This window comes from Saccostrea cucullata, unplaced genomic scaffold (genome assembly GCF_032062105.1).
Source record: "Saccostrea cucullata isolate Sc308-1 unplaced genomic scaffold, CSIRO_AGI_Scuc_v1 ctg7408, whole genome shotgun sequence".
Taxonomy (NCBI): Eukaryota; Metazoa; Mollusca; class Bivalvia; order Ostreida; family Ostreidae; genus Saccostrea; species Saccostrea cuccullata.
Window position 1 is genome coordinate 15,788 of NW_026927546.1, and position 14,918 is coordinate 30,705.

A 14,918-nucleotide genomic window follows, 5' to 3' on the forward strand; every position below is an offset into this window, starting at 1 on the left:
CCTACAGACAGAAGTTCCACCGCCTTTTCATATGCTGCTTATCCTTATGTATACCTTAAAAGTCAATAACAATAACAAGGCCAACATTTTGAGGGTCTTGCGCAGTTGGCAATAAAATAGCATTTAGCATCAGCTGAAGTATAGTTTAAATCGAATTAAGGCAATGAATGTGCAGAAACTATGTGCATATGTTAACATTATGAAAAGTTCTATAGTTTAAAAAGTCATTTGTCAGAACATATATAAGTAAATATCTTTCTCATGACAATAACCTGTCTTCGTCCCACAGATATAAGGTATAGGTATACTTTATTTTTCCTTTGATTAACTCTCCATTTCTGTTATTTTGGGTCTAAAACAAGTCACTACAAAATTTTAATCTTTGTTTAAATAATATTAATTGTGAAGCATATAAACTGTATTAAACAAAGAGAATTAACAATATTGTTTTTTTTTATTTTTATGTTTTATTTGTTTGCTTGTCATGATTTCTATTATTTATATTCTTTGGGTCAGAATGTATATTTTTATAAGAGAAAGGTTTTCTTGATTCATATCTGTTTGAACGTTTCAAAATTTTTAATCCAGAAACATGATACTTGCTATTCTGCAAAATTACAATAATACTCTATCATATTAATTTTATTTTTTAATGATATTTAAAAAAATATTATGAAGAAATATTGGTCTATGTTTCTTATTTTATCTTATAATCACGTATTTAAATAATTTTTCAGGTTCAATATCACAAACTACAATGAACTTCGTTCACCTTCTGTTGATTCTTGTTCTGGTGATACTGACCGTCTACGTCATGGGATCAGTTGCCTCCCCTGGGAGATGGTACAGAAGATGGTCCGATTCCAGCAGCAGCAGCAGCAGTGGTTCTTACAGCTGGAGTCGTTAACATGGTATGTTCAAACCAGTTTGATATAATTATAACACATGATGCTTTTAATTAGAGAGCAATATTTGAATTAAGGGATGTCCACACGTAAGTGACGGACTTTTCTCTTCAAGTTATTATTCAATCGTGTTTCCTGGTAAATTATACTTGTGATTAGAGATTTTGGTATATTAGAAATTACATGGGTATACTTACGTTTCTTTGTGAATTCAGTATTATTTTTTCAAGCATTTTAATTATATAACTGATTACTGAGTATTATACAAATCCGAGTATACTAAATGTGCATTTTACAGTAAAATAATTTAACAGAAGTACATAATAACAAATGAAAAGAAAATTTTTGAAACAGGAAAGGTACATCAAAATATATGTAAGCTCTCAAATACTTTTTCCTTTTTTCAGGAGGATTTCTGACGTTATTTTACTTTGAAAGACAGCTGGAAACAACTTTCTCAATTCATACCTTTTTCATATGTTTTTTTTTTCTCAGACCAAACTGAAAAAGACATTATTTAAAATTTCAATTCCATACGTACCCTCACTTTATTTTTATATGTATATATATGTAGAAATTCCTCCATTAAAAGAATACACTAAGTTATCTTGTTTTCATTTTTATTCATGTGGAAGGATAGGTGATGGATTTTTCAAAAGAACATTGGAAAATATTTGAATGGTAATTTAAAGTAGTAACATGTGCCACAAATTGTTAAATAGATTGAATGTTGTTTTACGTCCCATTCGAGTATATTTCACTTATATAAAGACGTCATCATATAAAGGTGAAGGGCTTCAAATGTTGACCTTTACTCGGCTCTCAAGGCCATTGAGCTGTGAGGGATCTTTATCATGCCAACGCCTGACGTGACGCGGGGCCTAGGTTTTTGAAGTCTCATCCGGAGGACCCGCATTTTTCACTTAAAAGTGCATTGCAAAGGAACAGTTACTATCGAATAAAGTCATTCCTGGCCGAGGTTCGAACTTACGACTTTCCGATCACGAAGCTGGCGCTCTTCCGACTTACAAACTGTTTGTTGGAATATATGTAATTAAATGTGTTTAATGGCATAACTTAACGTAAGGAAAATTAACATAGCAACTATCTCCACATATTCTTACTGTGATAGCCTTGTTCAAATCATATTTTTCAAAAAGTATTAATGTAAGGAAAATACCTGGTATTTTATTGTTGCTTTTTGTAGAAAGTATTTTGTAATTCTGATGTGGTGTGTTTTATTTAACTCTAAATAGAAAGAAATGGCCTTTTTGTCCTAATATAATGTTTTGTGAGGAAATCCGGTATCATTTTAACACTTAAATCAGTATGTAATATCGTCAATAAAACGGTCAACTCTCGTTAAACACTACAAGAATCCTGGTAGATTTAATCAAACCCATATTTTCATCCTAGTAAAATTATGAAAATGACACCTTATTACCTCTCTAACGTTACATTTGTGATTATCTGGTAATTTATAACCAAATTTGGCGTATATAGAATAATTTGAATACTGTAAATCACTTTAATATTCACGAGAACATTATTTTCACGTAATTACAATTACACGTGTCGGTCTCCTCGCAAAAATTGTATTCTCCATCGTATATTCAGTATTTTAAAACATAATAAACGATAGAAACCTTAGCTCTTGAAAATTTTGTCTTGCTCCTAAATACCAAATACTTGTTGGGAAAATTAGGTGTTGCGCAAAGAGAGTGATATACTGTTGAAGGGCTTTATTTCTGTTTCATTATCCCATCAAATTTCATCAAGATATTCATACTATATAGTTTATTATCCCAAGCTGTAGGTTATAGTAAAATCCATTCAAAAGAACAACAAATGAAAAGGTACTTGTTTGCTATCAATTCTGGGCTATTATATTTCATCATGGACATTAATTAGAATACCTTATTAGCAGACTTATTTTGTTCACCGAAAAAGCAAGGCATCCGAACCATATAAGGACCTAACTGTCTAACCTTAAATATCAATCGTGTATAAAAAAGACACACTGATAGTAATTAATAGTACCAGGTATTTAAGAGAAAAAAAATTGACCAAGAGAAATTTTCAAAAATGTAATTTTATCCAAGCAATACTAGTAGTTAATCAATGAAGATTAAATTGAAATGTATGGGGCACGCATATTTATAGAATACCAACAAATACCGTGATGGAAAGATGTACTTATTTACAAGGAATAGAAAAATAACTAGTTACGATCTCGTTGTAAGCAACGGTTGGGTCTTCCGTCCGATTTTCGAAAGGATGAGATGATAATTTGACTGAGATTTCAGTTCATATGTTTAAGGAGTATAAAGTTTCTGCCTCAGTAATATATTACTAAGCAGAAATCGTTTAAGCGTTAATGATTAAAGACTTTTGACCCCTCTTAGCCCTTGATGTAAAGAGCCAGTGCCTTTATCTTGATATTACTTTAAAACACTTATAGTTTTAAACCATTTTTGTGCAATAATTATTTTGAGATTCTTTTCCGTTTTTGAGATATTTGCAAAAGCAATGTTTAGTGGTCAGCTCTTCCAATCCTTAATGGGGACATTTAGCAAAAATCAAAAGGTTGCATATTGTTCAGAAACATTCACAGAAACTGACAGAAGTGTTTCATATTATGAATTTCTTTCAAAAAAAAATTCAATCATGCGAATGGTAAGCTGACAACAAAACTTCAAACTAAATGTGATTTTAATGTTAAGTAGCAATATGCCAGTGAAATATATGTCTCTAAGTTGATTTGATACGCAAGAGCAAGCATTAGGCACAAGCAAATTCTCAAATGAGACAAATTATGAAACCAAGATATAAACATTTTCATTTGAGTCAGCTTTTTGGATGTTGTATAATCAATACAAAAAAGTTGTCCACAAACACCGGTACCATATATCGTTAAGTAGAATGTTTTTCTAATTAACCAACTAGAATAATTATATGAAAGCCAATTTTATGTGAACATACATGAGAAATATACACGGAGAAACTCGCGGAAAAATAAAAACACAATGGACCTACATAGACATTAACAAATATAAAAATAAAGGACAGGGAAAACTCAAACATTTTTGTGTTTTTAAACGTGAAAAGAATTTTTTGGGAATGTGTTTCAGTTTTGTGTGAATCATACGGACTTGCACGTTGGCATATGTTTAGTCCTCTACCGGCGAAACAGGGGAGAAGTATTTCTTTATATCCTTGGAATGTTTAATAAATGTTAACATGTGGTTATTATTACGGCAAGTTCAAGGCAAATCTTGTCGAAGCTAAGTGTTAATGATATTGAATGTGCCCATGGATGCACTTGTACCAAGGTATGAAAATTTCTGACAACGATAGACTGTATTTACAAACAAGGTCATTACAGAGACTGTATAATTTGCGATTTGCTGACTATAAAATAGTACATGTAGTTGAAATCCCTATTTTCCTGACGTATAAAATAAGATTTTTCTAAACCTTTAGTTTTGGTTTATCTTTATTAAGGTTATCTACTCAAAATTGTTAAATTTTTTCTTATTAAATTCGAAGATTAATTATTCTAGAATGGTCAGTCAATTTTGTAAGTAATTATACTCAGTAGGGATGGAAATCGATTGCAGAATTGCTAATCGGTTAACCGCAAATCCTTCCGACCGATTATCCGGTTAGTCGTATCTAGATATACATTTTTGACATTTTCTTTTCATATACACAAAAAGGCTAAAAGACGTTAGAAGTTACGAGTACGTTCTGTTTATTATTTCCCTCGGGGAATTTTATGTAAACAAGAGTATATTTTATTTCAATTTCAATAGACAAGAAAAAATTAAGAAAACCATGAATCTTAGTTTAAACCATATTTTATTTGAACATGGCAATCAGAAAATACAGGCAAGAAGTACAAATCTTTGTATATTGCACCATGAATCTTGCTTGAGAAATCAGACAGGGATAATTTTCCAACGCAGATGTTAAATAAGTTAATTCTGCGTAAACACCATAATAAGAACTAGACTAAGCCTATATCTGAACTCTCACTTCATTTACAATTTACAACAATCTTTATAATAATATAATTTATGTTTCCTCATGCTGCACAATCTCACCGCAGCTCCGTTTTTGCTGAGATATAATCAAATAAATTCAACACCACTGTTGAGATGAAATATGTCATTTATTAAAATGACGAAATAAGAAAAAATATATACATCATATGATAGGGGATCAGATCAAAAGGCAATCGCACAAATACATACATGTATTAAAATACGGATCCCCTAAATTTACACATAAACAATATTTGCAATAAATATAAAAACAGTAGATATACAGCAAAAAGATAGCACTACAAAAATAAATATGCCAAAAATTCAAATATAATCTATATATCAATTTAAACATACAAATGCAAGGTAGGAAAAGCTGGGGTGGTGGTGGAAGTGCCAAATTTTTTGCTCTAACTGATAGCGTCGATAAAGCTGACTGGTCAGTTACAGACAGCATCAAAATACGTGATTATGATGGACATCTCTGATTGGTTGATTGTCTAAGAAGGGGTAAGGTTTGATCAGTGAAAATGTTGGAGTTGCGTAACAAGCAGCCGAAACTGAAGAACTGGGGGGAAATTACATAACATGGCACCTGGCACTTGCAAGGCCTGGGAGAATTCCAGCAAATGGAGAATCAAAGTACTCAGAAGTACAGAGAGCCGGGCTCATTTACAGAGTAGAATGAATTTCCAGGGACATATATACTAGTATATAGGTCCCTGGAATTTCTTACATGAATCAGGGGCTCGTAACATAAAGCTTGCTAAGTTTTTGACTTAAGTAGGGTCGTAAGTACGGTTTAGGCATAATCTTAGGACCTGTCTAAGTACTACTTAAGTATGTCTTAACCCGTAACATAAAACGGACTTAGGTAGGTCCTAGCTAAGTCAAACGTATGTTAAAAAATTTTCATATGAGTCAACTATGGTTTTTGATTTTATATTAGATATATTGCTAAAAGCTATTCAGTTAGGGTTCTAATTAATTACATATTAAAGTTGACGTCCTTATCTATCGGTTTAAGTTATGTTAGATTAGATTTCGTATTAAAACTAGGAGACTAATTGTTCTCTGAACAATTAACGGCTTTCCACCTTTTTTAAGTTTTCATGTCATTTGAATTAAAAAAAAAAAATAAATAAAAAAAAAAAAAAAAAAAAATAAAAAAAAAAAAAGTTCCTCCAGCTGGGCTTGAACCTACAACCCTTGGTTTGTAAGTCGGACACGCTAACCATTGAGCCATCAAGTTGTACACAAGTAAGCGTAGTTTGTAAACTAATTCTTTTTTGAAGGTGGAAGAGGATACCTGTAGTTTCGTAGGAAAGTACCGGTCAAATTTCTTAAAAAACTGAGATCTTGCCGGTTTGATGTGATATTGTATGTAGGAAAATGATTAGAATAATTATGGGACACATTTGCAGTGAAGCAATGACACTTAGCATATATAGAGTCGTAAAAGCGAAAGTAATACACGTGGTCAGTTGCAGAGGAAATTCAAAATCCCGGAAAAACAGTGAGTGAGATTTAGATTTAAATCTAAATAAAATTAAAATAAATTCCATACACCTAAGAAAGCAAGAATACTTGGTATTAAAATGTCGTAATAGAGCAGGAGAATCGAATGATATTAACAATAATTGCAGAAATAGCCAATACGAGTTTTAATTAATTTTTATGCTCAGCAATAACTAAATTTCAGACAGAAAAAAAATGCAGATTTTGCCGATATTCACTATAATTTCAAAATACTTTAGAAACTCACCTTCAAACTCTCAGGACACTTTCTTTCAGGTCTAATCTTGCTTTTATTACGAATTTTATGCCGATATTTCGTTTCGTTTGACTTGTAGACATTTTCCCTAAGTCGGTGTTGATTTTCTTTTTAAAGGGGGGGGGGGGTAATTTTATAAGCATTTGTTAGAGTGATGGTTGTAAATACCTCCACGACCTTTAGCTTGATTGTGACCTTTGGGTCAATGGGGTCAAAGGTCAAGGTCATTTATCAAGGTCAAATGTCAAGGTCATGAAAAGAGAGAGAGGTAAACTTGAGATTAACACTTGAAGCTGAATCTAGATAAAGGTAATGAATATTTCTTTATGACCTTTTGAGTAAGGGTCAAGGTCAGAGGTCAAGGTCAAAATCAAATTTCAAGGTCAAAGGTCAAGGTCATTTGAATTTTAAGCTTAAATTGGCAATTTCTCTACTTTTCCAATGACCTTGACCTTTGACCTTGACCTATTTTCAAGGTCAACGGTCATAAGATCTCATGCACTTGGTCCTATATCTTTACCACTTGTCATTTAAAAGTTTTTAATTTTTCTTGTAAGCTTTAAAACTTTCAGGGGCAATAACTCATTGAAGGAGTCACCGAATACTTTTGCAATGAATAGATTCCAGAGTCCTCTCAATTAGTCGAAGACATTGGTGAAGGTTTCATACATCTACGGTTTACGGTTTCAAAGGAGTAGCGATAACAAGCATTTCTTGCGAAAGGGGCAATAACTTTGAAAGGGGTCAAAGTTCAAACATGGGGGGTCGTTTTTCGGAATAACTTTTAATATCCAATATCAAGAACTACAAAGTTTTTCGATAAGTCTTGCGGTTTCAAAAGTCCGGGAAGAAAAATAATAATAACTAGGAGACTAATTGTTCTCTGAACAATTAACGGCTTTCCACCTTTTTTAAGTTTTCATGTCATTTGAATTAAAAAAAAAAAAAAAAAAAAAAAAAAAAAAAAAAAAAAAAAAAGTTTCTCCAGCTGGGCTTGAACCTACAACCCTCAGTTTGTAAGTCGGACACGCTAACCATTGAGCCATCAAGTTGTACACAAGTAAGCGTATTTTGTAAACTAATTTATTTTTTGAAGGTGGAAGAGGATACCTGTAGTTTCGTAGGAAAGTACCGGTCAAATTTCTTAAAAAACTGAGATCTTGCCGGTTTGATGTGATATTGTATGTAGGAAAATGATTAGAATAATTATGGGACACATTAGCAGTGAAGCAATGACACGTAGCATATATAGAGTCGTAAAAGCGAAAGTAATACACGTGGTCAGTTGCAGAGGAAATTCAAAATCCCGGAAAAAAACAGTGAGTGAGTCATGGACATTTTTTCTACACTATATTGTATAAAGCGGGGTATCTGCAATTGATTTAACCTATCTAAATTGCGGGGAAATTTATTTGATATGAAAAATCGCTATTTCCGAGATTTAGATTTAAATCTAAATAAAATTAAAATAAATTCCCTACACCTAAGAAAGCAAGAATACTTGGTATTAAAATGTCGTAATAGAGCAGGAGAATCGAATGATATTAACAATAATTGCAGAAATAGCCAATACGAGTTTTAATTAATTCTTATGCTCCGCAATAACTAAATTTCAGACAGAAAAAAAATGCAGATTTTGCCGATATTCACTATAATTTCAAAATACTTTAGAGACTCACCTTCAAACTCTCAGGACACTTTCTTTCAGGTCTTTTCTTGCTTTTATTACGAATCTTATGCCGATATTTCGTTTCGTTTGACTTGTAGACATTTTCTCTAAGTTGGTGTTCATTTTCTTTTTTAAAGGGGGGGGGGTGTTAATTTTATAAGCATTTGTTAGAGTGATGGTTGTAAATACCTCCACGACCTTTAGCTTGATTGTGACCTTTGGGTCAATGGGGTCAAAGGTCAAGGTCATTTATCAAGTTCAAAGGTCAAGGTCATGAAAAAAGAGAGAGGTAAACTTGAGATTAACACTTGAAGCTGAATGTAGATAAAGGTAATGAATATTTCTTTATGACCTTTTGAGTAAGGGTCAAGGTCAGAGGTCAAGGTCAAAATCAAATTTCAAGGTCAAAGGTCAAGGTCATTTGAATTTTAAGCTTAAATTGACAATTTCTCTACTTTTCCAATGACCTTGACCTTTGACCTTGACCTATTTTCAAGGTCAACGGTCATAAGATCTCATGCACTTGGTCCTATATCTTTACCACTTGTCATTTAAAAGTTTTTAATTTTTCTTGTAAGCTTTAAAACTTTCAGGGGCAATAACTCATTGAAGGAGTCACCGAATACTTTTGCAATGAATAGATTCCAGGGTCCTCTCAATTAGTCGAAGACATTGGTCAAGGTTTCATACCTCTACGGTTTACGGTTTCAAAGGAGTAGCGATAACAAGCATTTCTTGCGAAAGGGGCAATAACTTTGAAAGGGGTCAAAGTTCAAACATGGGGGGTCGTTTTTCGGAATAACTTTTAATATCCAATATCATGAACTACAAAGTTTTCCGATACGTCTTGCGGTTTCAAAAGTCCGGGAAGAAAAATAATAATAATAATAATAATAATAAACATAAGCATTTCAAGAGGTCTTTCCACAGAAAGGTGGAAAGCCCTAATAATAAACATAAGCATTTCAAGAGGTCTTTCCACAGAAAGGTGGAAAGCCCTAATTATAATTATGTTATAAATTATTCGGAATGTTTGAAAACAAATACCGCACGGTCAGAAAGTGGCGATCTGTGGTTCATTGTATATATAGATGTACGACAATTGTTTTATCACCTGAGATGTTTTCAGTTACCTTTTGTAACTCTTGTGTTTTGACAAATGTTCACTTACCCTGTTATTATCGCAGACAACAAAAGATAACTCGACCGCCTATCCACTTGAAATTGAAACTCTAAAAAGTTCAATACATTTTGAATCCCCGCTATGTATCAGGCCATGCGTGTGTCAGAGGCAAAAACTGCAGAAGTCATGATATACTCATTTGCAATTTAATCAAGGATACAAAAAAATCGGATATTTTTTCGTACATGTATGTCTCCACTTTACAAGCAATTCTCTCTCTCTCTCTCTCTAGAACTGTAATGAACCCTGTCTAAATCGTTCTACATTTATTCTACTTTACAGATACTTTTTTTATAACTGGTTTAGTCATCATCCTCTTTCCTTTCTTTCAACTCATATTTTCAAATTGAACATACCGATGAACGGTTTATTACTGTGTTCAATTTCTATAACCAAGGTCCCACTAATTTTAGACGTATCCTTAAAATTAAATTTGTATTTACATGTATGCTGTGTTGGAAGTGATATTGGAATCGGTGATCAAACCCCCCCCCCCCAAACGAAAAAATAAAATTCTTAAATCAGCGTCCAATAGAGATAATTATTTTCTTTAATGCATAATATATATACAAGAATGTTTTAACATCGAAAATCAACATTATATAACTCTAAATATATGTACAAGAAAGTTAAAATATACTTAAGTCACCTCTACCGGCCGCCTAAGTTTTGCTAAGATTATCAAATCTTAGTACGCTTCTAGTTACGGTCTTAAGTTTTAGACTGTACTTAAGTCCTACTTAAGCACTGTCTTAGACTTAAGTAGCCTTTATGTTACGACCCCCAGATGTTTATATTGCGTTAACAGATAAATAACAAGAATGTCAGATTAAAAATTCTGATGAAAAAATATTTTAAAACTATCAACATAAATGATAGGACACTGACAGTGAGTTTTTCGATCCTAATACCACGGTCCGATTTTGTCAGAATCAGAATTAATCTGGTACCGCAGTTGAATGTAAGCAAACAGGCCAGTCTGGTTCCCTCTCCTGCTTTAGAGAACTACGATAACACTTATCAAAAATCCTTACGCTAATGAAATGTTCTTTTACTTAAGACTGAGGTTTTCAAAGAAATTACTATTAATGTTTATTTATTGAGATAAAACTTCGTTTTATTTTTGTTGCTTTATTTAGCGGTTGTATTATCTCAAAAAGCGGTTGAGAGTAAGAACTATATTTTCACACGTAACTTTAAAATGGCGACTATGGGGTTGACTTCCTGTCTTGAACAGGATGACATAAGCCGGCAATTGCTCTCTGAGCAATAAGCCCGGCTAAAAATCAAAACGATGAGTTTGAACAATAAAAATAGAACATCTACTCACTTACATTTAGACAAAAAAACATAAACAGCATTCAACATATAAATGAAATTATTTACATAATTGTTGTTTTAATAGACAACAGCAAAATATAGACATACTATAATTAAAAGTGCTTAGCGGTGATGTTTTTAATATCATTAAAAAGAACCACAGGACTATATGGGTAACGGCATGATGTTATAAAAACAGTAATTAACACTTTACAAATTGACCAATTACCCTGCGATCTCAATCTGGAGAGCAAAATTACCCCCAAATATTCTTAATTATAAAGTGTGTAAAATACTGAATAAAACTCTTTGCAGAGCTTTCCTTTCTAAAAAATAATACAGAAGGAATTTTAAGAAAACTGCGCTCAAATTTACATATATTTTATTTTTTCCGACTAACCGACTACAGATTTTCTAACTGATTAGCATCGTTCCGATCAATTAATCGATTAACCGGTTATAAATTGCCATCCCTAAATTATAATTATTGTGATAAGTAAGCTTACAGACAAATTCCCACCGACTTTTGATATGCTGCTTATCCTTATGTTTAGCGTAAAAGTCAATAACAAGGTCAACATTTTGAGGGTCTTGCGCAGCTGGCAATCAAACAGCATTTATCACCAGCTGAAGTGTAGTTTAAATCGAATTAAAGCAATGAATGTGCAGAAACTATGTGCATATGTTAACATTATGAAAAGTTCTATAGTTTAAAATGTCATTTGTCAGAACATATATAAGTGGGATATCTTTCTCATGACAATAACCTGTCTTCGTCCCATAGATATAAGGTAGATATAAGTCATTTTTCCTTTGACTATTTTTTCATTTCTTTAAATCTGACTCTAGAACAAGTCACTGCAAAATGTTTATCTTTGTTTAAATAATATAAATTGTGAAGCATATAAACTATATCAAACAAAGAGAATGAATAATACTGAATATTTATGTTTTTGCGATTTTCATGTTTTATTTTGTTCGCTTGTCATTATTTCTATTCTCTTGGTCAGAATATATATATGTATAAGAGAATTTTTTTCTTTCAAATTTGTTTAAATGTATCAAAATTATAATCTAGAAACATCATACTTGGTATTTTGCAGAATGCAATAATACTCTATCATATTTTTTATTAGAATTGTAAAAAGAAATGTTATTTATGAAGAAATCTTGATCTATGTTTCTTATTTTATTTAATGATCATGTATTTAAATATTCCTCAGGTTCAATATCACAAACTACAATGCACTTCATTCAGCTTTTGTTGCTTCTTGTTCTGGTGATACTAACCATCTACGTCATGGGATCAGTTGCCTCCCCTGGGAGTTGGTACAGAAGATGGTCTGATTCCAGCAGCAGCAGTGGTTCCTATAGCTGGAGTCGTTAACATGGTATGTTCAAACCATTTTGATATAACACATGATGCTTTTAATTGGAGAGCAATATTTAAATTAAAGGATGTCCACACGTAAGCCACAGACTTTTCTCTTAAAGCTATTATTTAATCGTGTTTCCTGGAAAAATAATAATTGTGATTTGAGATTTTGTTTTGTACGAAATAAGCTGAGCATACTTACGTTTCTTTGTGAATTCAATGATATTTTTTCAAGTATTTTAATAACGTAACTGATGATTATAAAAATCCGAGAAACGTACATCTTAATCAAGGAAAAGAAGAATTGTGAAACAGTATACATGTAAGCTCTCAAATATTTTTTCCTTTTTTTCAGGAGGATGTCTGACGTTATATGACTTCGAAAGACAGCTGAAAACAACTTTCTTAATTTATACTTTCATTGGTTCTTTTTTCTCTGACTAAACTGAAAAGGACATTGTTTGAAATTCCAATCCCATGCCATAATTTTTAATGTGTACACGTGTAGAAATTCCTCCATAAAAATCTGTGCTAAATTTTCTTGTATTCATTTATTCATTTCGAAGGGTACGTGACAGATGTTTCAAAACGACATTTGAATAACATTTGAATAGCTAATTTGAAGTAGTACATGTAACATGTTCCACAATTGTTAAATTGATTGATTGATTAAATGTTGTTTTACGTCTCATTCTAGTATATTTCACTCATAAAGATACGTCATCAGATAACGGCGAAGGGCTTTAAATTTTGACCATTACTCAGCAATTACGCTTATGAGCAGTGAGGGATCTTTATCGTGCCAACGCCTGTCGTGACGCAGGGCCTCAGTCTTTAAGGTCTCATTTGAAGGACCCTCATCTTTCATTTCAAAGTGCCGAGCGCATGGCGTTGGAACGGTTACTACACAAGTTTTATATCGACTTAGGTCAGTCGCAGCCGGTATTCAAACTCATGACCACCCGATCTTGTAGCGAGAGCTCTACTGACGTACAAACTGTTAGATGGGTAAACATGAAATTAAATGTCTACAGACATAGCAGCTATCTTCACATAGTCTTACTGTAATAGCCTGCTTAAATCATATGTTCCAAAACGTATTAGGACGAGGGAAATACCAGGTATTTTATTGATGCCTTTTGAAGAAAGGAATTTATAATTCAATAGTACTGTGTTATATATAACACTTAATAGAAAGAAATCGCTTTTTAAAAAAAATTAAGTGTATATAATAATGTTTTGTAACGAAATGTGGTATGATTTTAGAAATCAAATCAGAAAGTAAATAAAAATGAGATAAAATATTGTCCTGTCCCTTTTACATATTTTTAAATAGTGTTCTGGTGAAAAAATAACAACTAGGATAATTCTCATTTATACAACTGTATTCCTAAATTGAACTAGTTAACATTTTTAAATGTTAATAACCAATTAAGCTTTGATCTCTATATATTAAAGTTTATATCATGAACGAGGGTTGTCCCAAAAAGTCGCAGACAATGTTTATAACTTTGGAAACATGCAACCAATACTTACCAAATTTTGCATAGCCATAATATATTCAATGTTCTTTAATATTGTGAATTCTTAGATATCTTTCATATTAACAATATTAGCATGATTTTTATGAAGGCCGATATGGTCTGTCGGCGCACGAACAAAATTCGGATTAATTTACGCATATAACTATTACATTTGCTTGTATTTCTTTGGTACTATGTAAAATAAATATGCTAAAATATTCAAATATGTCCTAACCTTATCCAGGTAAATCAAAATCAACAGTAAATCACTTTAAAATCGGAGGCAAGGAACAAAATCAAATATTAAATCACTATATAACAATTAGAGGCAAGCAACAATTAAATGGGTAGTCCTAACCTAACACTTAAATGAGATGTCCAGTCTCCCTCGGAGTACCGCATATACTGTCGGATGCCTTATTCAGGACGGACAGTTTACGTGATAGCCATTCAACCACTACACTCATTGTAAGATGCATTATTCAGGACGGACAATGAGTATAGCAACCTGGACGGACTGGTCAGCCAATGCAGACGAGACACAACAAACTATGGCTAGCCTCTATATTGGAGGTCATCCTTGTTTGTGGCAGGCCTTAACTGGGTTGGGCTTCCAAATTCACTCTCTAACAGTAAAACAGTCGAGGAATATAACATGTGAATACATTATTCACGACACTCGTCTTCTAACCTTGGCTGCGTCCGACGAACTACCCACTGATCACTACGGAGTCGCGGTATTTATATACAATTAAAGTCACGTGACGTCCGCATGGTCAAACTTGAAAATTCCGAAATCATTACAATTGAACTCGTTACTGGAATTGAGTTTGATGAAAATGACGTAACTGGCGCACGGAGATGTAATCTCAGTAGTCTTCAGTAGTTAGCGTTTAAAACTCTATGATTCCTGAGGTGTTACTGGAAGATATGCTAACTGGTTGACCGTCCAATCAAAACACGAAGTATCAATAAATAAAATGAAGATTGGAATTATAATGAATTGATGCTTATAGCAAAGTGATTTTCAGTGCCCATACCTTAGAAATATATTGTAAACCTATTGGATATAATAAATTACACTTATAACGGAGCAAAAACGTGTCCCTGGCATTCATTATAA

General features: G+C 32.6%; 1 long non-coding RNA gene across 1 annotated transcript; it reads left to right on the plus strand.

Moving 5' to 3' along the window:
* Positions 1-270: 270 nt before the first annotated feature.
* LOC134274758 (uncharacterized) lies at positions 271-12,961 on the plus strand. Its single transcript, XR_009993715.1, has 3 exons — positions 271-296; positions 738-911; positions 12,628-12,961. It is a non-coding gene; the product is annotated as an uncharacterized LOC134274758 (long non-coding RNA).
* The last annotated feature ends 1,957 nt before the right edge of the window (positions 12,962-14,918 follow it).